General features: G+C 44.7%; 1 long non-coding RNA gene across 2 annotated transcripts in view; it reads left to right on the forward strand.

Annotated features, from left to right (window-relative positions):
• Nucleotides 1–23,647, forward strand: part of LOC116896732 — a 90,563-nt gene that overhangs the window by 22,834 nt on the left and 44,082 nt on the right. The window lies entirely within an intron of this gene.

Here is a 23,647-nt window from a genome sequence, read left to right on the forward strand (position 1 = left end):
GAAGGACCAGCCACTGACCTGGCAGAGACATGAGAAGATGGGACAAGAGAGATGGCTTGGTTAGCCTGAGGTCCAGGAGGAAGAGGAGCTGGCCAGTCTCCATGTTCTGTCATCTCAGGACTGTCCTGGATGTTGACGTTGTGCACACTGATGGACTCTGCATAGGGTGTGGTGGTGATTGATAGAAGGATGTCACACTAGCAAGAGCCATAGACTGAAGAGGCCCACGTTGGTGGGGGGGTCTCTGCAAATGCCACAGCCAGCAGAGTGATGATCCAGATGAAACAAGATGGAAATCCGGTTCAACATGACCTAGTAAGCCAAGAGTCAAGGCTGCTTCAAGATTCTAGCCTCTGACACTATTTTATTGTTCAGACATATTTAAGTACAGTTCAATTTTGGGGAAAAGTTTCCTAGTAACAATATCTCAATCCTATGTGCACATTAAAACTTAATGCATGACTACATTGAAACAGTTTTGCGAAGTACATGTGACCATTTCCATAAAGATGGGCTCTATATAGCTTAAGGGCCTAGGGGAGGACCAGGTAGAGGTCACCAAGCTACAAAGTACATGTGACATCTCCCTTAAGGACCGGTTCAATCTCCTGAGAAATAATACTCAAGATAAAGGTCTATGAAAGAAGAGTCTGAAATGAACGTAATCGTCTGGGGTATTGGGGTGTGACCTGGCCCTACAGAGAGCAAAGGTCACCAGGCCATTAACTGTATCCACTCCCAGCCTTATGGGTGGAAAAAGGGATATATCCCTTCTGTGGAAGAGACAAGCCTACATGTTTAACATTCCTGGTTTCTCTGGACCTTGTGCCCCCCACACCAACCTAGTGGGTTACTAGAAAATATGTCAATATCTTGCAAAGAACCCAATGACAAGACAACCCATTGTCTATTTACCCAAGGTTTACTTTTCCCTTCCTGTAGGAAGCAATAGATTTATTAGGAGTACAGCGTCCCTTTGTCTTTCTTGTTTACCATACTTTGTATGAAATAGCTGGAGCTCCAGCAACTGTTTTGTGAGAACGAAGATGAAGACCCTCCTCTACTAAAGATGACAGATCAACAAGGTAGAGGGACTTGGAGTCACTGGCAGCAGTGTGGAGGCACTGCGATAGTCTCCGATTTCACACTACCCCCACCTCATGACAGATGACTTTGGTTTTCTGATAATGTGATCCTTAATAAAACATACCAGTAGTATTCAAAACCTGCTTTCACCTACCCATGCTGAGCCCATGGGCAGAAAGCCAGTGGAGTAGCCAGTGACTTACAGAAGGGTTACCCTTCTCCTTTGGTATCCTTATGAGAGCGGAGCTCCTTCTCCCCCTCCCTTGTTCCTATCACAACACCGAAGGGTAAGAAGAAATGAGAAAGTTGACCCCACCCACTCCCCGATGAACCCTAAGCCACTAAGGACCAGAGCTCAGCCTATGGGCCCATGCATGAAATTAGACTTGAGCCCATTCTTAGAACCAGAAACAAGCACTCTCGTCTGCTGAATAACTGTCAAGTTTTGGCACCAGATTGACGTACTGTTAGAGAGACACTCCCGGGAGGAAAGGGAGCTTTGGCTTAGTAGAGCTGGAGACAGTTTAGACAAACTGAGGGTGCCTCGGTGCTGTGCTGCAGAAAGAGGTCATCTCAGTTAACGGTCCGCAAAGCCATCTGCTAACTGCAGAGTTTCTAGATGCTTGCCGCATCTCCAAGATCTGACAAGTGCCCGGGAGCCAGAGTGGAGTGCACAGCGAGTCACTGTTTGGAGAATAAACTTGGGCAAACAAGAATTTTGCCTTGTAGCAGTCTGAGGAATGCCTGGAAGCACGCCAGGACTATCCAGAGGGAGTGAGCCCATGTTCTGAGAACAGCCTTCTGTAGATTCGCCTCTTAAACATGCAAACATATCACCTACTAAGTATGCTAAACTCAAATGTTAATGTCACAGAGCATTGAGTTTTCTTATGGAAAAGGCATTTAGGTCACCGGATGCCTAAGATAGCAAACCCCAACTGTCCTCTTCACGAACTGCCAGCAAGGAAATCAAGGCTCCAGTGCAGCTCCACAGGGAAGGTGCGCCTGGGCTGTGTGAGGCACCGGTTCCACCCCCGCAACTAAGTAGCAAGAGACAAAACAATGACATCTATGAATTTGCTGCATCTGATAGACAAGTGCTTCTCAATTCATGAGGCCGTCTTTTTTCACAAGACCTGGAGGCTTCCATGAGCTGGGGCTTAGTGGTCACATCAGGAACCAAACAAAGAATCCTCGGCTTTGGCTAGGGGAAGGAATACCAGTTATGTGATGCTGCTTGGAAGAAATAGTAATTCACGTAGTTTGTTACTGTCTTCAATTTATGACTATAGAATATATTGCTATGTAACTTCACTAGCATTATACATCCATATATTTATATACACAAACATATTGGCATACCATGTATTATTGTAAACACTGAAGTATTACCAGTATATTGATCTAGTAAATTAACAAGTATAATGCAATAGTCTATTAATACATATTTTATATTGATATAATACAAATGCATATTACACTGATCAATAATGTTATAGATTATATATTGCATATTCAAATTATATAATGTTATACATACTAAATTGTATAATAATACTCTCCTCACAGAACTCTAACACTGTGCGAAAGCCAACAGTTCTGTTTCTTTAAGGCCAATGTTAATGAACCATGGCTTGTGGGTCAAATCTGGGCACTTGACTGTGTGTGTGTGTGTGTGTGTGTGTGTGTGTGTGTGTGTGTGTGTGTGGTCAGTAAGCTAACAATGGTTTTTATATTTGTCACAGTTACATTTTAAACAGTTATATAAATACCTTCAAAATATCTTGCCTACTGGCCTCAAAGTCTAAAATATTTAATATTTGTGTCTTTTAGAAAACTCTTGCCCACTCCAGATTTATGACTTTTTGAGACACACTTTTTCTCATTTTGCTCTGAAGTGTGTAGAAAACCAACCTGTCTCCTGGTGGCAGTTTCCACTTTGGGGTGTAACACTGGGGGACACACACACACACACACACACGCACGCACGCACGCACGCATGCACGCACACACCCTTTGTTGCTCTGGGCTGCATTCTATTGTGCTAGCCTCAAGCCCCTGAAGCAACAAGACTAACTTGGGTCTGGTTCCAGCCTCCTGACATGGAGCAGCCTCACCTGCATTGCACACTGGATCATCAGCCCAGGAATGTGGCTCTTAACTACAGAAAAGGTGACAGCTGTCAGCTATTGCAGTGGGGTTCTATGGCTTGAAAGAGACCTCAGTATTGTGTGCTCATCTGAGCAATTGGAAGCTGGACTCGTCACATCTTTTTCAGCAAATGACACTGGGACAGCATGGGCCCCATCCATCATCATGTTCTCCTTATGAAAATGGCTTCCAGTCATAGCTAATTAGTCTTCCAACGTACGAACAGTCAGAAGTAAAGCAACTCCGAGGGCTTCAACACCTTTCTCAGTGAAGTCCAGAGGTATCTGATCTTCTCTGCCTTTTAATTAGAGCCCTTTCATCTGTGCCAGAGTGTTCTTGTGGTGAGAGGCACAGCTGGCTGGTTCTGCCCTCCTTTCTCAGTACTGGAGAAGGCAGAGCAACTGCAGAGAAGCGGGTGAAACCTTGGAAGTTCTGGAACTCAATACGGTTGGCTGGTGGCTCCTCACATGCAGATACTGTTGAAGGATTGGTGGCACACTGGGAGTGTATTGATTAGACACGCTTAGTGGGTGGAAAAATTAAAACAATTGTTCCATCTCGCAGCTGAAGATCTGTGGTTCTCACTTTAACTTGGGCTCAGCTTTCTCTTTGGGCTTCCTCAGAGGTGTGCCTGAATGTTGAAGCTGCGGTGGTGTCACTCTGGCCCAGGCTGCTCCCGTGCCTCAGGACTTGGTAGGAAGAGAACACTGAGCACCTATTCAGGGTTTCTATTCTCAGCAGGCTAGCCCAGGCTATGCACACGGCAGAGGCAGGGGTCTCAAAGAGGGAATATTGATGTGTGTATATTTATGTGTGTACGTGTTTGCATGTTTTTGCTCATGTGTGCATCTTCTGTGGAGGCCAGAGGTCAACCTCAAGTGTTATTCCTTAAGAACTAGCTCTCTCTCTCTCTCTCTCTCTCTCTCTCTCTCTCTCTCTCTCTCTCTCTCAACAAGGTCTCTCACTAGCCTGGGGCTCACCAACTAGGCCAAGCACTAGGGATCTTCCTGTCTCTGTCTCCCTATCACTAGGATTACAAACACCACCATGGTTGACTTTTTATTTTGTTTTGTTTTCTTGGGTTCTGGGTCTCAAACTCAGGTCTTCATGCCTAAGCACTTTACTGATTGAGCTAATCATAGCCCCAGGCAAGGAGTTTTAAAACCAAGGCTTACAATTGGTGTAGTAGGTCTAGTGGCCCAAAGAGCTCACAGGGCAGCTCCAGATCTGGAAGATGGGAGCACGGACTCTGCCTCTCAAGGTACAAGCTTCAGAGTCAGATGACAGGGGCCTGGCTGCAGGATGAGGAAGACGATGTCCCATGTTCCACAGTCTGCCGCTAAGACATATAGGAGCACACGTGCTACAGACATATAGGAGACAACCATGCCAGGGCAGCTGACGTGGGAAGAGTCCGGACTATGATCTGCATGCTGTGGGACTGATTAGAAGAACCCAGTGACCTCCATCAGAGCAGAGAGACGGTGCCACGGTTTGTTCCTGGACTTCTTTCAGTCAGCAGAGGGTCAGGATTGGGGGAGGGAGGGAGAGAACAGAGGCTGTGTGGGAATCTTTGTGATTTAGACAAGAAAGAGGGTGCTTTCCATCCACAGGAGATCCTGAGTGGGGTAAAAAGCTCGTTTTTGTTTGTTTGTGTGTTTGTTTTGTTTTGTTTTGTTTTGTTTTTTACAAACCAGCAGGAAAGACTTTTTAACCAATGGGCAGTATAGTTTGCTGTGACCATGAACTTAGGAGGCAGAGGGACATGGCTTCTAATTGTACAACAACTCCATCCTAATGTGTGACTTTAAGCAAATCACTTCTGACTGAGGCCCGGTCCCTTTCTTTGTGGTGCTGGGGATTGACTGCAGGGCCTCATGCATGAGTGCTCAAGCACTGAGCTGCCTCCCCAGCCCAAGGCTTAGTCTCTGTATCTGTAAAATAAGGGCAACAACATACCCAAGAGGGTACAGGGAGTATTAAAGGCAATGGAACAGCCTTGACCATTCAGGGAGAGCCCAACCTTTGTAGTCTTGGCCATTCTGCTGAACAATCCTAGTATGTGTGTGTGTGTGTGTGGTGTGTGTGTGTGTGTGTGTGTGTGTGTGTGTGTGTATGTGTATGCATGCATGTATGTATTTGCAGTGATATTCAGGAATAAAGATCAAACACAGAACCTCATGCGTGCTAAGCAAGCAGTCCCCTGCTGAGCTGTACACCAAGTCCTCTTCTTGCCTTCTATTTTGAGAGATGTCTCCATTAAGTTGCCAAAGCTGGCTTTGAACTTACTCTGCATCCAATGCAATCCTTAAGCTTGCAATCCTCCAGTCTTAGCCTCCTGAAGAGCTGGAAGGTCAGGCCTGTGTTACTGGGCTCCGCTCCCTGGCATCGTGGACCATTTTGGTTTCCACATCTCATGAACACTAAGTAGACCAAACCTACCTCTTGAAGCACTCTCCCCTCCTTTTCCTATCTGCCCAGTCATCCATTAGCCTCCCAGGCAGCCATCAAGCCGTATGAAATGCACCCCCTTGTTCTCATTCCATTTCCCATTGACTGCAGAACTGGCGTTCTCACCTGCTGCACTGTAGCTTCTTGTCTTTTGCTGCCTGCAAGCTCCTGATGCCTTGACACTTGCAGGCATTGTTGCAAAGTTAAATCTTCAACACTGATCCCTTGGTAATAAGCATCAGTAGACCAGAACCCTAGAATGTAGGCTGCTGAGGAAGGATGTATGTTAATCCTGAGGCTAACCTGAGCTACACAGTGAGATCTTGCCTCAAACCAAACCAAACCAAACCAAACCAAACTAAACCAAAAAACAAAACAAACAAACAAAAAAAAACAACAACAACAAAAAAAAATCAAGAAAAGTATCAACCCCTCCACAGTGCCACATGACTTGACAGGTGACATTTCAACCCTGAGCCTAGTATTAAGAAAGGTTTCTACCACCCAATTATTAGACTTATTTTCCAAGACTCCTAGCAAAGCCATTTTGTCTTAAATTTTTGTGTGTCAATCTTTTGTTCCCAGTTAGAATTAAATGTCCAGTACAGAGGCTGAGTACTAGTGTGAAATGATCCTGAATTAGTTCCTTTACTTACTGCTGTGACGAAACAAAGGCAGGGAAGGGAAGGGAAGGGAAGGGGAGGGAGGGGGAGGGGGGGAAGGAAGGAAGGAAGGAAGGAAAAAGGAAGGGGGGTTTATTCTGTTTGCCAGTACAATGTACCAGGTGGAAAGGGAGTGGAGGCAGGGGCGTGGGCAGCTGCTCTTGTTAACTGCAGTCAGGAAGAAGACTCACCAAACACTGACGCTCAGCTGAGCCCCCTTTCTACCCTCTCTCTTTTTCTCAGTCTGCAGCCCCAGACCAGGTAATAGTGCCACACTCATTCAGGGTGGGCACTTCCTCAGTTCCTCCCTGGAAACTCCCTCATAGAAGTGTGTCTCCTTGGTGATTCCAAAACAGCCAAGCTCACCGTGATTTACTATCACAGACCCACAGAGCCACAAGCAAAATCAAACAAACAAACAAACAAACAAACAAACTGTAAAACTTGCTGGCCTCTGCTCTTATGGGTAGATTCATATGACGGATGACTTCTCTTTCCTGTAGATCTGTTTATTAGTATTACCAGTGAAGGTGTGTGGAGTGAATGTTCCAGTTACAGACCTTTAAGCATCCAGTCCTAAGATTTTTCTTCTCTGCAGAGAGGCTACTCCCTCTTTGTCTGGCCTGGATGAACCTGGGCAGTGCTCTCAGGTCTGCATGCAAACTCCTAGAAAGCTTGTCTGAGGGCACTTGGTCCTTTCTAATAGCACTGACCCACCCGTGCTGTGCTCCCCTTCTGTTTCAGATAGGTCTTCACACCTGAGTGGGCTGTGCATCTGATATGCGTGCTATGATTATTGCCCGGCCACCTTCTGCCCTCAGCACCCAGGGGGTACTATTAGGCTTGGAGCACGTTCTCTTTCTGTCCCTTTTCTCCCACCCAGGTGGGACTCTAGTGTGTCTCTCATGGCATTGGCCATCACGTGTTCTGATCACTGTTTTCCTTCTGGCATTTTCCCACTGAGCTGTGAGCATCCACTGCTGGGCTGGTGTCTTCTTCATTAAAGTACTCCAGCATCTGGAATGACACTAGAGACGTGCACTGGCTTTTGGAACTAAAAAAAAAAAGGGAGCCATGGATTTACTGAGCATGGTGCTATTCCCTTATCCCAACAGGCAGAAGCCAGAGGCAGGAGGATTCCAACTTCAAGGCCAAGACTCCATACTACACACTACATACTACATACTACATATTACACATGGCACACAACGCATTACATACTACAAAGTGATACCTTGCCTTTAAAACAAAGAGTTGTTAGCTAATTATTCGCCTGATTAAAATATTGGAACTCGGGTGCACGGAGGCTCCCGGAAGAGGCGGCGCAGATCTTCCTGGTCGCTGCCACCGCGGAGAGCCCGTGGGCAGAACCCTGCGAGCGAACTTGAGCCTCGGGACCACAGGTAAGACTAACTTATCTGCTGCAAGTGACTTGCCGGGTGGAATCGGGACAACAGAGGCAGAATTCCTCTAGGACCAGGCACGTCCTGTGTTTACCGGAAGTCCCACACCCGCGGATCCCGGCCCGCAGCAGCTCTCTGCTCCCAGAACCCGTGGGAGAGATACCTTACCGCCTGGTCAGGTGGGCACTCCTGAGGCTGCAGAGCGGAAGAGACCACCAACACTGCCCACCCCTGCCCACATCCCTGGCCCAAGAGGAAACTGAATAAGGCCTCTGGGCTCCCGTGGGAGAGGGGCCAGGTGAGGCAGGAGCCCTGCCTGAGACACCGCCGGAACCTGAAGGAAACAGACCGGATAAACAGTTCTCTGCACCCAAATCCCGTGGGAGGGAGAGCTAAACCTTCAGAGAGGCAGACACGCCTGCGAAACCAGAAGAGACTGCTCTCTACACACATTGCTGATTCCAGAGGAAAACACCGGAGGCCATCTGGAACCCTGGTGCACGGAGGCTCCCGGAAGAGGCGGCGCAGATCTTCCCGGTTGCTGCCACCGCAGAGAGCCCGTGGGCAGCACCCCGCGAGCGAACTTGAGCCTCGGGACCACAGGTAAGACCAACTTTGCTGCTGCAAGTGACCTGCCTGGTGAACTCAAGACACAGGCCCACAGGAACAGCTGAAGACCTGTAGAGGGACAAAACTACACACAGGAAAGCAGAACACTCTGTCCCCATAACTGGCTGAAAGAAAACAGTAAAACAGGTCTACAGCACTCCTGACACACAGGCTTATAGGACAGTCTAGCCACTGTCAGAATTAGCAGAACAAAGTAACACTAGAGATAATCTGATGGCAAGAGGCAAGCGCAGGAACACAAGCAACAGAAACCAAGACTACATGGCATCATCGGAGCCCAATTCTCCCACCAAAACAAACATGGAATATCCAAACACACCAGAAAAGCAAGATCTAGTTTCAAAATCATATTTGATCATGATGCTGGAGGACTTCAAGAAAGACGTGAAGAACTCCCTTAGAGAACAAGTAGAAGCCTACAAAGAGGAATCGCAAAAATCCCTGAAAGAATTCCAGGAAAACACAATCAAACAGTTGAAGGAATTAAAAATGGAAATAGAAGCAATCAAGAAAGAACACATGGAAATAACCCTGGATATAGAAAACCAAAAGAAGAGACAAGGAGCTGTAGATACAAGCTTCACCAACAGAATACAAGAGATGGGAGAGAGAATCTCAGGAGCAGAAGATTCCATAGAAATCATTGACTCAACTGTCAAAGATAATGTAAAGCGGAAAAAGCTACTGGTCCAAAACATACAGGAAATCCAGGACTCAATGAGAAGATCAAACCTAAGGATAATAGGTATAGAAGAGAGAGAAGACTCCCAGCTCAAAGGACCAGTAAATATCTTCAACAAAATCATAGAAGAAAACTTCCCTAACCTAAAAAAAAAGATACCCATAGGCATACAAAAGCCTACAGAACTCCAAATAGATTGGACCAGAAAAGAAACACCTCCCACGTCACATAATAGTCAAAACACTAAATGCACAAAATAAAGAAAAAGAATATTAAAAGCAGTAAGGGAAAAAGGTCAAGTAACATATAAAGGCAGACCTATCAGAATCACACCAGACTTCTCCAGAAACTATGAAGGCCAGAAGATCCTGGACTGATGTCATACAGACCCTAAGAGAACACAAATGCCAGCCCAGGCTACTGTATCCTGCAAAACTCTCAATTAACATAGATGGAGAAACCAAGATATTCCATGACAAAACCAAATTTACACAATATCTTTCTACAAATCCAGCACTACAAAGGATAATAAATGGTAAAAAAGCCCAACATAAGGAGGCAAGCTATACCCAAGAAGAGGCAAGAAACTAATCGCCTTGGCAACAAAACAAAGAGAAGAAAAGCACACAAACACAACCTCACATCCAAATATGAATATAACAGGAAGCAATAATCACTATTCCTTAATATCTCTCAACATCAATGGCCTCAACTCCCCAATAAAAAGACATAGATTAACAAACTGGATACGCAACGAGGACCCTGCATTCTGCTGTCTACAGGAAACACACCTCAGAGACAAAGACAGACACTACCTCAGAGGAAAGGCTGAAACAACTTTCCAAGCAAATGGTCAGAAGAAGCAAGCTGAGAAGCCATCCTAATATCAAATAAAATCAATTTCCAACTAAAAGTCATCAAAAAGATAAGGAAGGACACTTTATATTCATCAAAGGAAAAATCCACCAAGATGAACTCTCAATCCTAAATATCTATGCCCAAATACAAGGGCACCTACATACGTAAAAGAAACCTTACTAAAGCTCAAAACACATTGCACCTCACACAATAATAGTAGGAGATTTCAACACCCACTCTCATCAATGGACAGATCATGGAAACAGAAATTAAACAGAGACGTAGACAGACTAAGAGAAGTCATGAGCCAAATGGACTTAACGGATATTTATAGAACGTTCTACCCTAAAAGCAAAAGGGATATACCTTCTTCTCAGCTCCTCATGGTACTTTTCTCCAAAATTGACCATATAATTGGTCAAAAACAGGCCTCAACAGATACAGAAAGATAGAAATAATCCCATCGTTAAGTATCGGACCACCACGGCCTAAAGCTGGTCTTCAATAACAATAAGGGAAGAATGCCCACATATACGTGGAAACTGAACAATGCTCTACTCAATGATAACCTGGTCAAGGAAGAAATAAAGAAAGAAATTAAAACTTTTTAGAATTTAATGAAAATGAAGGTACAACATACCCAAACTTATGGGACACAAATGAAAGCTAATGCTAAGAGGAAAACTCATAGCGCTGAGTGCCTGCAGAAAGAAACAGGAAAGAGCATATGTCAGCAGCTTGACAGCACACCTAAAAGCTCTAGAACAAAAAGAAGCAAATACACCCAGGAGGAGTAGAAGGCAGGAAATAATCAAACTCAGAGCTGAAATCAACCAAGTAGAAACAAAAAGGACCATAGAAAGAATCAACAGAACCAAAAGTTGGTTCTTTGAGAAAATCAACAAGATAGATAAACCCCTAGCCAGACTAACGAGAGGACACAGAGAGTGTGTCCAAATTAACAAAATCAGAAATGAAAAGGAGACATAACTACAGATTCAGAGGAAATTCAAAAAATCATCAGATCTTACTATAAAAGCCTATATTCAACAAAACTTGAAAATCTACAGGAAATGGACAATTTCCTAGACAGATACCAGGTACCGAAGTTAAATCAGGAACAGATAAACCAGTTAAACAACCCCATAACTCCTAAGGAAATAGAAGCAGTCATTAAAGGTCTCCCCAACCAAAAAGAGCCCAGGTCCAGACGGGTTTAGTGCAGAATTCTATCAGACCTTCATAGGAGACCTCATACCAATATTATCCAAACTATTCCACAAAATTGAAACAGATGGAGCACTACCGAATTCCTTCTATGAAGCCACAATTACTCTTATACCTAAACCACACAAAGACCCAACAAAGAAAGAGAACTTCAGACCAATTTCCCTTATGAACATTGATGCAAAAATACTCAACAAAATTCTGGCAAACCGAATCCAAGAGCACATCAAAACAATCATCCACCATGATCAAGTAGGCTTCATCCCAGGCATGCAGGGATGGTTTAATATACGGAAAACCATCAACGTGATCCATTATATAAACAAACTGAAAGAACAAAAACCACATGATCATTTCATTAGATGCTGAGAAAGCATTTGACAAAATTCAACACCCTTCATGATAAAAAGTCCTGGAAAGAATAGGGAATACAAGGCCCATACCTAAACATAGTAAAAGCCATATACAGCAAACCAGTTGCTAACATTAAACTAAATGGAGAGAAACTTGAAGCAATCCCACTAAAATCAGGGACTAGACAAGGCTGCCCACTCTCTCCCTACTTATTCAATATAGTTCTTGAAGTTCTAGCCAGAGCAATCAGACAACAAAAGGAGATCAAGGGATACAGATCGGAAAAAGAAGAAGTCAAAATATCACTATTTGCAGATGATATGATAGTATATTTAAGTGATGCCAAAAAAGTTCCACCAGAGAACTACTAAAGCTGATAAACAACTTCAGCAAAGTGGCTGGGTATAAAATTAACTCAAATAAATCAGTAGCCTTCTCTACACAAAGAGAAACAAGCGAGAAAGAAATTAGGAAACGACACCCTTCATAATAGACCCAAATAATATAAAATACCTCGGTGTGACTTTAACCAAGCAAGTAAAAGATCTGTACAATAAGAACTTCAAGACACTGAAGAAAGAAATTGAAGAAGACCTCAGAAGGTGGAAAGATCTCCCATGCTCATGGATTGGCAGGATTAATATAGTAAAAATGGCCATTTTACCAAAAGCGATCTACAGATTCAATGCAATCCCCATCAAAATACCAATCCAATTCTTCAAAGAGTTAGACAGAACAATTTGCAAATTCATCTGGAATAACAAAAAACCCAGGATAGCTAAAACTATCCTCAACAATAAAAGGACTTCAGGGGAATCACTATCCCTGAACTCAAGCAGTATTACAGAGCAATAGTGATAAAAACTGCATGGTATTGGTACAGAGACAGACAGATAGACCAATGGAACAGAATTGAAGACCCAGAAATGAATCCACACACCTATGGTCACTTGATTTTTGACAAAGGAGCCAAATCCATCCAATGGAAAAAAGATAGCATTTTCAGCAAATGGTGCTGGTTCAACTGGAGGTCAACATGTAGAAGAATGCAGATCGATCCATGCTTATCACCCTGTACAAAGCTTAAGTCCAAGTGGATCAAGGACCTCCACATCAAACCAGATACACTCAAACTAATAGAAGAAAAACTAGGGAAGCATCTGGAACACATGGGCACTGGAAAAAATTTCCTGAACAAACACCAATGGCTTATGCTCTAAGATCAAGAATCGACAAATGGGATCTCATAAAACTGCAAAGCTTCTGTAAGGCAAAGGACACTGTGGTTAGGACAAAACGGCAACCAACAGATTGGGAAAAGATCTTTACCAATCCTACAACAGATAGAGGGCTTATATCCAAAATATACAAAGAACTGAAGAAGTTAGACAGCAAGGAGACAAATAACCCTATTAAAAAATGGAGTTCAGAGCTAAACAAAGAATTCACAGCTGAGGAATGCCAAATGGCGGAGAAACACCTAAAGAAATGTTCAACATCTTTAGTCATAAGGGAAATGCAAATCAAAACAGCCCTGAGATTTCACCTCACACCATTGAGAATGGCTAAGATCAAAAACTCAGGTGACAGCAAATGCTGGCGAGGATGTGGAGAAAGAGGAACACTCCTCCATTGTTGGTGGGATTGCAGACTGGTACAACCATTCTGGAAATCAGTCTGGAGGTTCCTCAGAAAATTGGACATTAAACTGCCTGAGGATCCAGCTATCCCTCTCTTGGGCATATACCCAAAAGATGCCCCAACATATAAAAAAGACACGTGCTCCACTATGTTCATCGCAGCCTTATTTATAATAGCCAGAAGCTGGAAAGAACCCAGATGCCCTTCAACAGAGGAATGGATACAGAAAATGTGGTATATCTACACAATGGAATATTACTCAGCTATCAAAAACAACGAGTTTATGAAATTTGTAGGCAAATGGTTGGAACTGGAAAATATCATCCTGAGTGAGCTAACCCAATCACAGAAAGACATACATGGTATGCACTCATTGATAAGTGGCTATTAGCCCAAATGCCTGAATTACCCTAGATGCCTAGAACAAATGAAACTCAAGACGGATGATCAAAATGTGAAGGCTTCACTCCTTCTTTAAAAGGGGAACAAGAATACCCTTGGCAGGGAAGAGAGAGGCAAAGATTAAAACAGAGACTGAAGGAACATCCATTCAGAGCCTGCCCCACATGTGGCCCATATATATACAGCCACCCAATTAGACAAGATGGATGAAGCAAAGAAGTGCAGAAGTGTAGATCGCTCCTGAGAGACACAGCCAGAATACAGCAAATACAGAGGCGAATGTCAGCAGCAAACCTCTGAACTGAGAATAGGACCCCCGTTGAAAGAATCAGAGAAAGAACTGGAAGAGCTTGAAGGGGCTCGAGACCCTATATGTACAACAATGCCAAGCCACCAGAGCTTCCAGGGACTAAGCCACTACCTAAAGACTATACATGGACTGACCCTGGACTCTGACCTCATAGGTAGCAATGAATATCCTAGTAAGAGCACCAGTGGAAGGGGAAGCCCTGGGTCCTGCTAATACTGAACCCCCAGTGAACTAGACTGTTGCGGGAGGGTGGCAATGGGGGAGGGTCGGGAGGGAACACCCATAAGGAAGGGGAGGGGGGGGGGATGTTTGCCCGAAACCGGAAAGGAATAACACTCAAATGTATATAAGAAATATTCAAGTTAATAAAAAAAATAGAAAAAAAATATTGGAACTCCCCCAGGTGACACTCTTTTTGTTCCCTATTTTATGAAGTATAGCCATTTACCGTTGTTCTCTCTATTACTACTCTGTATCTCTGCTCATCAATAAATACTGGCCAGATTTTATACAACTGTGGTTACCAGAGAGAGCCTGAGCTAGCCTTGACAAGGTCACGTGTGGAGAGCTTCAGGTATCCCAGGAAAGCAGCAGCTGATTTTCTTCACCCACGCTTCTCTCTTGAACCTAAAGCTCCTCAAACAAGCAGCCCCCGCCCCCTTCCCCCTTTGTGAATTAAGCATTTCAAGGACAGCCTGCGCACTGAATAAAGACTTGGGGTGAAATGAGAGCACATTCATAGCCATCTGCATGAATCAAGCCCAGGCCCGCCTGCCATTCCACGCTTACCCAGCATCAATAATACTAAATGTTTGGACATGGAGCCCATCTACCAAATGTCGGGATAATATAACGCGCATGCACATTATCAGAAGTGGGAAACAGCATCCTGAAAATTGTCTATTGTCATTGCAATTGGGAAGGAAGACCCCTGTTTATCAGACAACTTCTTTCCTCGGTCACGTCTCCCCCTAAAGCTGATTGCTACTGGAGCCTGCTCGCGTCCTCCCAGAGAAGTCATATTGCAATCAACACACTCTGCTTAGCTGCCCATGATCGGGTTCTTCAAGGCAGATAAATTAGAGACAGGCTATAAATGGGTCAGCAGTAGCAGCGGCAGCCCAGATCAGGCAGTAACTCGGATGCATTCTACCCAAGGTTTCTGTTTCCCTTGCAGATGCAGCTTCTGCAGGAGCCCCCTCTGTGGAGTTAAATAAAGTGGAAATGAAGCGCAGAAGCTCACCCAATCAGACAGAGAACAGGCATTTGGCATTTTAAAAATGCCTTTTAAATGTCTTGATAGATGGTATATTACCCCGTAGCCTTTTCAAAAATCTGTGCGACATGTCGGGAATGCTACTGTCTAAAAAAGTCAGCCCTGAGAGCCCTCTGATTTGCCCTGGTAAGAAAGGCAGCAGCCCTGCCACCTCGGGAAGAAAAATGTTGTCACTAGCTTCAGGAAACAGCTTTGCATATGACCTCAGGACAAGGAAGAGCTTGCAGCCTGCTTTGTTCAAGATTTTCATCCAGTCAGTCAAGTTTCACAATGCAGCTGGCTTACTCATGCAACATGCAAAGGAGTCTCACGGCTTCCCTGACAGTTGAAAGGGCAAAGGGTCTTTAGAACAGCGCCAGAAACATGCACGGCCTGGAGGGTACGGTCAGGATCACATACACTCAGTAGACACTTTCATCTGGAGCTCAGTGGCCAGAAGACAGAACCTGAGTCTAGGCTCACTGCCATGTGAATCAAACCAAGACATCCCCGGATGTATTAATTCATGGGGTATTTGTCACTTTTTTCATTGGATAAAATACATGACAGAGGCATGTAGATCTTAGAAGACATTTTTATTTTAGCCCATGGTTTCAATCTTTTACAGCAGGGAAACCTAGACAGAGTCCATGGAAGTAAGGAGGGGGGCTGGAGTGGTGGATAGCTGGTGCCCCTCACACCGTGAAGCAAGGCAGATAACAAGAGATAGCAAGGCAGAACCAGAAGTGGTTGTGAGCTTCAAAGGCATTCCTCTAGTAAACCATCTCTATCAGCAAGCCATACACTTCGAAGTGTCCACGACAGCCTAGCGTTGCACCACCAGTTGGGGGACAGGCAGTCAAACATATCAGGCATAAGATGGGGGCACGTTTCAGACTTAAACCACAACAGGTAGCAACAACAAGAAGACTGAAACAGGGGGACTTTATAAAGAAAAGAGGTTAATTTAGCTCATAAGCATAGAGGCTGAGAATCCAAGTGACCTAGTGTATAGGCTCTGGTGAGGTCCCCTACCCCTATCTTGCCTTCCATTTTAGCTGCATCCCCTAATGTCTGGAGACACTAGTAGAAGTGTAACTGAGACAAAGGGACCACACTTTGAACCAGAAAGCCAGGTTGCAACTCAAGGGTCAGTCTCAAGCTTTTTCTAACAACCATTTTGAACTGGTCAAGGTCTATTTCAAGGGCATCCCAAATTCATGATCTAGAATCTCTCTTAGTCCTTGCCTCTTAAGATTCTATGATTTCCCAACACCATATCCATAGGGACAAAGCTCCAAACATTGACCTTTGTGTGTGTCGGGGGGGTGGGGGGTGGTAACATCCAAGGCAGAGCTTGAAGTGACCAAGCAAACCAAGAGAGTAGTCTGACTTTAGTTGTGGCCGCAGAGCCTAACTCCACAGGCAGTGTCCTGCCAGGTCCTGTGGTCTGGAAGCTGTGCTTTTGCTTTCCTTCCTCAAAGTTCACACCCGAGCTGTTCTTGTCATCATACTCCTGTAGAAAAGGAGACAATTGGACCCCATAAGCAGTAGCAACAGTCAGAATGAAAGAGAATGCACCCCGATAGTTGAGTGAGCTGTTCTCTGGAGTGGCAGACACTGAGGCTTCAGCAGCAGCCCTGGGCCTGCTTTTCCCAGCCAGGAGAAGAAGGCAACCAAGATGTGGTGGTCCCATCTTGAGCAGCATTCATGGCCTTGAGCAGAGATGAGAAGACCAGAGGTAGAGAAATACCCAAGAAGCTCATGGAGAAGCCATGCTCTTTAAGCCTCTGTCTCCATGGTTAATGTCAGGAAGTGCTCTGTGTTCTCCCCAATTTGGCTCTCAGAGCTTCTTCTCTTGCTTTCCTTGGGAAAGCTGTAGGCGTCCTCCTACCCTCCATACTGTGGGTCTTTCCTCATCTCTTTCTGGTGATTTCTTATACCTCCATTTGTCTTCTCAGGTTGCCTTGGGAACACTGGCCTGAAGCTTCACCCATTTGGACAACACTCATCTCTACTGCTCTGCTGGCCCCTCGGTGTCCAGCCATAGGCACCTATCCACCTTCAGGGAAGCCCAGCTTTTCCCAACCTAAGCCAGAATGGGCCATGGGGCAACTATAAGAGGAAGAGATCAAGGGCATCCTTCTTGTTTTTGACTTCTTTAGCTCCTCAGAGTCAGTAGTCAGATGTCTGCACCAAGATGAAAAGGACTGACGGTTAGTAATATTTATACAGAGTGTTGTAGTTCTAAAAAGATTTTTTTTAAATCTATTCATTCAACCTGAATCATCTGTGGTATTCAGTAAAGGGCACGTGGGAGGAATCACGAAGCTCCGTGGTTTTAATGGCAGACGTCACGATAAGAGTTGTCTTATTTTGGTCCAGATAATGCTGAGGTCCCTGTCAATGTTATGAGTAAGATGCTGGTGCTTCCTTTTGTCCCCACAGCTGAACGTCTTCCGTGCCGTTAGCCTGACGCATCATCTACTTGCTCCCATGTTCTCTTACCTTCCGAAGCGTCAGCAGTCCCTATTCCAAAACTGTTTTACTTGATTCTGCCCTCAAATGAAATCTGCCTTTGCGCCTTCTTTTCACTCTCTGCTCCTGCTCCTCTCCTGCCTCCCTCCCCCCCCATTTTTTTTTTGTCTGTTCTGCTCTTTGTTTCTTGTCCATCAGCATTCATTTCCAATGGCATCCTTCCTTGTTACCTTAAGGGCCAGAAGCCTGGAAACTAGAGCTCTAGACTCTTCGTTCCTTAGTGGGGTTTGCAAGGCAGAGGAAGGAGAGACCCCTCTCCAAGAGATAGACAGGCTGCTGTCCTTTGAGTGTTGGAGCACATTCGCATCTCCACCAGTCAAAAGGTTAAGGTAAAGAGGTCTCTGTGAAGGTAGTGATATTTTCTGCAGTTTCCTCACCTCAGGGTATTAGTAGCAATTTCATGATCTCTGGATCTTGGCTGTGGAACAAGAAAGCTAGAGGCCACACCCCCAAGTACACCCCTTTGGTTTATCTGGTGTTTGGGCTTACAACCCCATTCCTGCTCTGCTCAAAACGAAATATCTTTCTCCTGGGAATACATAAATAGGGCAGTGGCTCTTCACCAGGAGTGTCACCAGCGTTGGAGAACCCACTGCCAATACAAATCCTCAGGCCTCACTCTAAACCCACTGACTTGAAACACCCAGGGAAGAGCTAGGCAGCCTGTAGAAGATCTCGAGGTGACGCTGAGGACCTGTCACAAGCTACCACAGGCAGGCACACATCCTTAACATCACTTCGTTTTTATAATTGTGAAATGCCAAATTTAATGTAGAAAACTTGGAGCAGTACCAAGATTTTAAAACTCCACAAAACCCCGGCACTCAGAGTTAGCTACCATTAACCTTTTGATGTCTTTCTTTTTGGCTTCTCTATGCATGTGAGGTTATACATGCAATTACACATACAGCTCTCATAATTGTATCTTTTTTAATAGTAAAGGCATTTCTCTGTATCATTAAATAACTTACTCATTGCTTGCCCAACATTCCACGTCTAGGAGTCTTATAATCACGAGCCACCCTTCCAGCGAGGAATGTTTACGTTGTTCCTGAAGTACGGTATTATATGTTAACATTGAGTGGGTGTTTGTGGAGGTTTGAATGAGACGCTGTCTGTATTCCTGAGCATCTGAGTTCGTGCTCCCAAGTCGATTACACTGTTTGAGAAGGTTTAGGAGATGTGGTCTTTGTAGAGGAAGTTATGTTACTGATGGTAGACTTTGAGGTTTCAAAAGCTACACATGATTTCCAGCACACTCTTGCTGTTTCGTATGTATGGTTCAGATGTGAACTCTCAGTTCTAGGCACTGCGTGTGTGGAACCGTAAGTCCCATGTAAACCCTTCTTTCCGTCTATAAGTTGCCTTGTTGTTCATGTTTTTCTTTTGTCACAGCAATAGACAACCAATGCAATGTCCTTGTCTACAATCTCACTAACTCCTGATTGTCTTGTTGGAGAAAGAGATAGATTGGGATACAGATGAGAAAAGAGACTTAGGCAGGATAGTACTGAGTCCTCCCAGAACGAACTCCCAGAGTCTCTAAGAGCCTCCATGTGGGGGTGATGGAGACCTCATGGAAATGATCAGTTAGAAGGGTGTTAAGGGGAGACAGGGGACCTCAAGAAAGCTTCTGCTATCATCTCCATGACACCAAACGTGCTGCTGTCAGGGGGTTGAAATAGATGGTGTCAGGAAAACAACCCTTCACAGTCTACTGTTTCTGTCTTTTCCTCAAAGGTCTCTGCTCCCTCAATCTTGATGTCTATGCTCATGGTTGTGCAGGCATTTCCATCTGGGCCAGAGTGGCCAAGTCTGGATTGGCTCTTGAGAGAAGAGAGCAGCTTATTATAGAGCACGTTCTGCTTGTATGGTTTGCTCTTTAGCTTCTGCTTTCTTGCCTGCGTCCACGCATGCCCATGTCTCTGCTGTGTAGTAATGCAGTCAGGAGGCCTTTGCTACATTCAAGTGACATGTTGTCTGGACAATAACAAACCCAGTAACAACTGTGGTGGTGAGTCTTTGGACTCTAGTCTGATCTACGATTGTGTTCGGTTCTATCCAGGCCCATCTGATGAATGGGACATAACCTTTGGCAATGACACAAAGCCTAGAAAATGAAACCTTCTTCATGAGTATTAAATGATTATTCCAAAATATCCGGAATACAGAATAAGTCTGTAGTGGGAGATTAGCTGTGGTCTCTGGAGGCAGAAAGGATTAGAAAGACGATTTGACCGTATAATGTTTCCCCATCTCCAGAGTTTGGAGACTCTTACAAACTGTATGAATTTGAGAAGGTCAATCAACAATATAATCTCTGGTTTGAAGTGGGTTTGGCCTAATGCTGCTTGTGTTTTGTTAATTTTGGCCCCCAAAACTGCTTTCACGAGTGTCTGTAGGCACTCTAAGGCCGAGGGATCCTGTCCCCAGTCGGTTCTGATTGGTAAATAGAGATGCCAGCAGCTATGGTTTGGCAGGGCAGACAGAGGTGGGACTTCTAGGATTCCCAGTCTTGGAACATAATAGGAGATAGAGAAGGAGGCAGATTCGCCATGACTCAAGGCAGGGGGATCAGATTTAGGAGCTACAGAAAAAATAATCACCCAAAATGTAGGTGGAAGGGGAAAGCGGCCTATGGGGGGAGCAGCCCAGAAGGTGACAGGGCAGCAAAGATAAGCATAGAATTAGAAGGTGTTAAGCCAGGAATACCAGAGGGAAATATATGCTAGTTACAGGGAGGATTAGAAGTGCCCAGTCATTGAACTAGCCAAGGCATATCAGAATTAACTGGTGTGTGTGTGTGTGTGTGTGTGTGTGTGTGTGTGTGTGTGTGTGTGTGTGTGTGTATTTCATTCACAAATATAGAGGGCTCTGGTGGGTGACTGGAAGCATGACCTGCTGGGAGCCAAAGCCATTTAACTAATTCACTGCTATACTGGTTTTCCTACTTTGCAGTGGTTTTCTGCAGCTCTAGTAAGGCAGTGCACGATCAAGCACTTCCTGTCTGAGATATTTATCCTTAGTTTGCTGGCAACATTGATGACCTTCTCCCTTTCCCCCCATCTACAGCCCCAACGAGAGCAGTTAAATTTCTAGCCAGCATGCTTCTCTTAGTGAAATGATTTAGAGCCAAGTGTAACTAGTTCATAAATTTATTATGACTTGGGTTCAAACCGGGAATGTGTTTGTGAGAAATGCTGCAGCCTCAGAAAAACAAAAAACCTCCTTCCAAACTCCTGACAGCTCAGCTGCCCTTAAAACAAACGGGAGAGGGTCACTTCCTTACACCTGTGCGATGCTCTCATGAATCAGACAAATCTTGAGTCGTGGGTAACATCAGACCCGAGAAGAACATTCTGAATCTCTGGAGAATGAATCCTCTATAGTACCTCCTGGTGTGCCCTGTGGCTGTCTCAGAGCAGGCGTGCGAAACATTACTCACCCCACAAAACAAACAGGAAGTTGACCCTGGGAACAAGGTAATAAAAAAGTTTTTAATAGAGTTTTCGAAGGAGCACAGGCAGGTGCCCGAAGTCATAAATAGAGGCGCAAATCATTTCTGAGTTTTGTTAGAGAACACAGGGTGTGCTCTGGCTGGGAGATTATTTCCTGCCTAATTAATCTGCAGGTTTCTGCTCTGGAATACTCGTTTGGAGGCAAATATCCCATCTATGGGATGAGTTAGAATAGATGGGTATGAACTTTGGTTTTTTATTTATTTATTTATTTATTTTTGGAGAGAGTAGGTGAGAAACAGGGTGTGGGGAGATATATTATAGTTATATTCCAGATTGAAATAAATAAATATTCCTGTAGATCTTCAGTGTTTGGAATAGACCGAAGGTCTATTTTAGGGAGCCTATAACTTTCACATTTATGACAGGAATGCAGTGTGTGTGTACTCCCGTGCACATGTACAGACCTACTTTTTCTCTTTTTGTAGCAACATCCACGCAGGCAGAGTTGTTGGGGTGATGACTCCCCAGCTATGTGGTATGAAGAAAGTCAGTCAGTCATTAGCTGACAGGGGTCTTTGTAAGTATTAGAAGGAAGGCTCCCTTGCTTAAGACAGCTTTCACTCCTACTTGCTGGAAAGTTGTCCCACCCCACTGAACATGCTACAATGAGACATTTTGCTGCTACCCATCAGAAAATTGTCACTGTGAAAACTGCCGTCTGGGCAGCCGGTGTGAAGACCGGTCTCTAGCTGTGTCTTCCACAAACGCAGGGAGAGTCTCTGACGAATAATGGTGTTTATTTGGGAACAAGCTAGGGACATCATCATGTGGGATGTACCTGCTACTGCAGCTGCATGCAGAAGTCAAAGCAAAGGGGAGTTGGTCTGTAGTCATGTTTTTATACCAAATGAGTGGGGCGACTCTATGTTTCCTTACCACCAGTGATGGCACTTCTGGCAAAACTGGGAAGACTGGCGAGAGCTCGTACGTCCAGGCCCTCAGGCAACTCAGTCAAGCTGAGGAGATGTTGATCCAAATAATCATCTGAGCACGTGCTCAGTGACAAACAGATAAGCACTTTGGAGCAAAACAGTGAGGGGTTTGGGGGTTTCTGAAACAAGATGATAAACGCATCTTTAATATTTAAACACTTTTTTTTTTTTGGTTCTTTTTTTCGGAGCTGGGGACCGAACCCAGGGCCTTGCGCTTCCTAGGCAAGCGCTCTACCACTGAGCTAAATCCCCAACCCCTTTAAACACTTTTTAACAAGATTTTTTAAACACTAAATGTCCAGCTAATGGGATTTCAGAGACCACTAATGTTGGCAGGACAAAAGTGATGTCCTTGGAGAAGTCATTTAACATCTGCATTTTAGCCCCACTTACCCACCAAATGGCATGAGGACATCTGGGTAGATCCAGTCAATTGAGTGACTTCTAGTCCAGTTCTGTCCCATCTCCTTCAAAGTGCTCCTGTCTATGGTCAGTCTCTGGAGATAAGGTCTGTCCTTTTTAGGGGCAGGTGTCTCAGTAGCCCTTTTGAGGTCACCCCATCCTACCCCTACCTCTAGGTACTTGTTCAATCTGGGATTCAGTGCATTCTTCCTACTCACCTTTGGGCCTCATTGTAGGGTTATCAAGTGTCCGCCAACACCCTGTGTCTTAAGGGCTCAGTTTGTAGCCAGTGGCATTATTAGGAGGAAGTAAACACCAAGAGATCATTTCTAGAGGGATGAGCCCTGGAGGGATTGTGGGACGCCAGTTTTTTCCTCTTTTGTTTTTATACTGGCCATGAATTAAAGGGTTCTGCTACAGCACAAACTCCAAGCACAGTATACAAGGCCCCATCCCAAAGACAACAGTAGGTCTGCCCAACTGTAGATGGGATATCCAGAATTAGGAACCAAGATAATCTTTTGTCTTTAAAAATATATTGATCTTAAGTATTTGCTACAGTAATGGGAGGCAGGCTAACACAGTATTCTTTCTAGAACCCAGAAATGTATCCCTCTGTACTACTTGAGGTGGGAACAGTCGTATCCAAGACCAGCCAATCACTGTGCCTCGAATGTAACACACTGCTCTCATTTTGCTTGCTTCTACCCAAATAAGGATGGCTGTTCTCCCAACTGTTTAACTTCCGGTAGCAAACCCAGTTGTCTAATCTAGCTGTGCAAATCAACCAAAAGACAAAGGGGACAGCCTCTCATGCTCAGTGCATAGTCTGGCTATCGCCACACCTAACAGGGCAGGACATACCTTCCAGTCTTTCCCAGCATGCATATAACAAGGTAGGACACGTTCTCCTGATGACTGGAGGACTCGTTGTAGAGATTTGGATTGCTCTCAGTTTGGTCAGAGAAATATGTTTTTTGCAGCAAGTTGAATGCAGCAATTAATGCAAAAGACTCGTATCTTGTTAAAGTGCCAAGAATAAGACACCACGAGTGCTCAGCCGTGGGTGTGAGTAATCTATACTGACCTCCCTTAGCCGAGGTCTGGGACTATCATGGGAGAGTGGGCTGTGAAATGCAGGC

This window comes from Rattus rattus, chromosome 3 (genome assembly GCF_011064425.1).
Source record: "Rattus rattus isolate New Zealand chromosome 3, Rrattus_CSIRO_v1, whole genome shotgun sequence".
NCBI lineage: Eukaryota > Metazoa > Chordata > Mammalia > Rodentia > Muridae > Rattus > Rattus rattus.